Source organism: Macrobrachium nipponense, chromosome 15 (genome assembly GCF_015104395.2).
Source record: "Macrobrachium nipponense isolate FS-2020 chromosome 15, ASM1510439v2, whole genome shotgun sequence".
Lineage (NCBI taxonomy): Eukaryota > Metazoa > Arthropoda > Malacostraca > Decapoda > Palaemonidae > Macrobrachium > Macrobrachium nipponense.
Window position 1 is genome coordinate 35,685,068 of NC_087208.1, and position 3,289 is coordinate 35,688,356.

Genomic DNA, 3,289 nt, shown 5'->3' on the forward strand with positions numbered 1-3,289 from the left:
GCACGGAACGAACGATCCTCAAGAGGTTCGTTAAACTAGTGCAGTCCGTGGGGGTCTTCGATCGAAGGCAACAAACTACTGACGTCTGAGTAATCCTCACTTAGAAGTATGTCGAAAGTGAGGAGAGACTGAGGGCGTCCTTTCGTTAAGTTTTTCGTAATATTGAAGACGAAGGAGCTTCCTCTTAAGTTGTTCCTTATTCATGATCCTAGAGGATTAGCTTTAGTCGCCACCATGTTGGCCTCTAAGAGGTTGGATTCACAGAGGTCAGGTAATTCAGAGAATTGGTCCAAAGGACCCTTCCCGAGAGAAATCGGTGTAATCTAACATCGTCACTTAGTGAAGTATCTAATATCTCTCCTCTCTGAGTCTGAAGGCGTTCAGACTATCGAGAAGCGATAAGATCTTCAAGATTAATGGCAGTCTCTTGGCCAAGGCAAAGCAGTGCTGCCTATTTTCAGTTTTCAATCGGAGGGGGCCGTTTCTGGAGATAGTGAAGGGAAATGACTGTTCCTACCACCTCGACCTCTGTGAATTTCGTTATGGTTCTATCTTTCCGTATGAAGTATGAGATAAGATAGAAGTCCTAACTATTGTAGAATATGCAAATATGTTGTTGACGGCCTCTAGGCTCAGAGATCCGGTTCTGTCAAACAACAAAGCTTCACGATCTTGAGGTCTGTGGAGATCTTGAAATTCTCTGGATCAAAGGTTCCGGCATGGAACTTAGACGTAGTCTGAGTTTCTGATGCCAAAAGCATTTCGAACCTATCCTTTCTGCGAACTTAATACACGTGACCAGAAAGGCTAATATTCTAACCGCTCTAGCCACGGCAAGGAGGGTTAGTGAGGTTTTAGCCATCATCAGAGGTTTTGGCTTTAAAGGACATAATGCGGTCTGTCCTCTAAGCCTTCCGTTCTTGATAAGAACGAAAACCTGTCTAACCCTTGACCCGAAGGCTTGGAGACCAAGGGTATGGCACAAATTATTGGGCAAGGGCATTAGAGAGTCCTGTGCCCTGTAGGGTCTCTCAAGTTTTATCTTGATAAAACTATAGAAAGTCAAGGTCAACGGACAATCTGCGGTGTTCCGTAAAAAGACCAAACTGTTCATGTCCAAGAACACCCTGGCATTATAGCCAAGGAGTTCTTTTAAGAGGTCTCATTCATTATGTTTGCATAAAGATTTGAGATTTTTTCTTAATATCAATGCTCAAGAGGTGAGGGCGCGGCTCGGAAGCATTTCAATAGAGCAGACACTCAGTAAACATCCTGAGTGTCACGCTTTAGCGAAGCAACTCTGTGGGTTCGCTTCACACTCCCGACAATCTGCGTGTTCCGTAAAAAGACCAGACTGGTTCATGTCCAAGAAACACCCTGGCATTATAGCCAAGGAGTTCTTTTAAGAGGTCTTCATCATTATGTTTGCAAAATAAAGATTTGAGATTTTTTTTTTTTCTTAATATGAATGCTCAAGAGGTGAGGGCGCGGCCTCGGAAGCATTTCAACAGAGCATGACACTCAGTAACAACCTGAGTGCCACGCTTTAGCGAAGCAACTCTGTGGTTCGCTTCAACTCCCGACAGGGATGTGAAGACGACATTTCCAGATCCGTAAGTCGCTAGGACCATACATATCCGTAGATATATTATTGGGTGCAGGAAGCAACACGAATCCTATCCTATAGAAAAGGGATAGGTGTGCTTTTAACTTTGAAGGGTTGGTCGCTTGAGGCGCGTTCCTTTTCTTTAGCCTAGAAGTTATGGAACTAACTTTGATAGGTTAGGTCAGGTGGTGGTTTTAGCTTCGGTGCCCTCAGAAGTATGGTCATATGGTCTAGTCACATTGTGGTCACGCCCCCGTTGACAGATCATCTAGAGCGCACCAGCATTACAGGTCTCTACCTCGCTGGCAACTCTAGTAACGCAGAAGCAGACTTTGGTGACAGTAATCACGAAGTCGGCTATGCTAACAGGTCAGGAACCAAGATGTATATCATCTACTTAATTTAGTTTCCCTAAAATCCTATTCTGTCTCTTCCCACCATCCGAAGGTGGGATTCAGCTATATATATATCTGTCAGGTAAGTTTCATGAACAAAATGTTATTGTTATAATACAATTAAGTTTGTTCATACTTACCTGGCAGATATATATATAGCTGTATTTTCTGAAGTCCGACAGAATTTAAAAATTCGCGGCACACGCAGTGGGCGGCCAGGTGGTAGTACCCATTCCCGCCGCTGGGAGGCGGATATCAGGAACTATTCCCATTTTCTATTCATATTTTATCAGTGCCACTGTCTCCTGAGGGGAGGTGGGTGGGCACTTTAATTATATATATCTGCCAGGTAAGTATGAACAAACTTAATTGTATTATAACAATAACATACTTTAGGATTCTAGCATTCGAATTGAAAATCATACACATTAGATCATGAAATCAGTTCATAGATGTGTATATACACTGAAGTATTCGGTGATCTTTGAAGAGGATGAATTAATAAATAGTTATAAAGGTTAGACCAGTATGCGAAATTGCTTTTGAAATATTGCCTTTCATTAGAATAGTTTTATTTTTTAAAAATATTTTTTAAATGTGTAGCAGAGAGTAAGTGTACCAGTGTATGAATATGAAATCAGTGTTTGATGTTCGAATGTATTATAATGTTCAGTTGCAGGATTACACAGCATCCATTGTCAACCTCGGATAAACTTAACTGTGCATCATTATATATAATTTAGACTGTCCTTCTTAACGTACATTCAGTCATATAATTTATTTTTTTCTATTTGAAAGGTTCTGAACAAAATAATTTCTTTATATATCATAGAATTGCCATATGTAGGGTTCTTCCTTTTTAATAAACAGGATTCCTCATTACGGCCTGATGGTCTAGGGGTATGATTTTCGCTTAGGGTGCGAGAGGTCCCGGGTTCAAATCCCGGTCAGGCCCATGTGGTTATTTTTATAGATCGATTTGGTTGCACATTCACTGTTTATGCTTTCTACGCACACGTGCATACGCATATATATGGTAATTTATATATACAGCATATATGTATATGATATATATGTATGTATGTATGTATATATGCATGTCTCCCGCAGCATAAATTCTAAACTCAAGGGGAAGTTCATTGTCACTATTCATGATTTTTTTTATATTAAAGATATGCATTCTAGTTCATGTGGTATGCTTCAGTATAAAAAGAATATATGTTGATGAATCAAGTACTTAACTATGTTTTAAACCTAGTTAATCTAGCATTCACAGTGAAAATCATAT

The 3,289-nt window shown here is 40.3% G+C and overlaps 1 non-coding gene across 1 annotated transcript; it reads left to right on the forward strand.

The window, feature by feature from the left end:
- The first annotated feature begins 2,884 nt into the window (after positions 1-2,884).
- Trnap-agg (transfer RNA proline (anticodon AGG)) lies at positions 2,885-2,956 on the forward strand. The gene has a single exon. It is a non-coding gene; the product is annotated as a tRNA-Pro (tRNA).
- Positions 2,957-3,289: the final 333 nt, after the last annotated feature.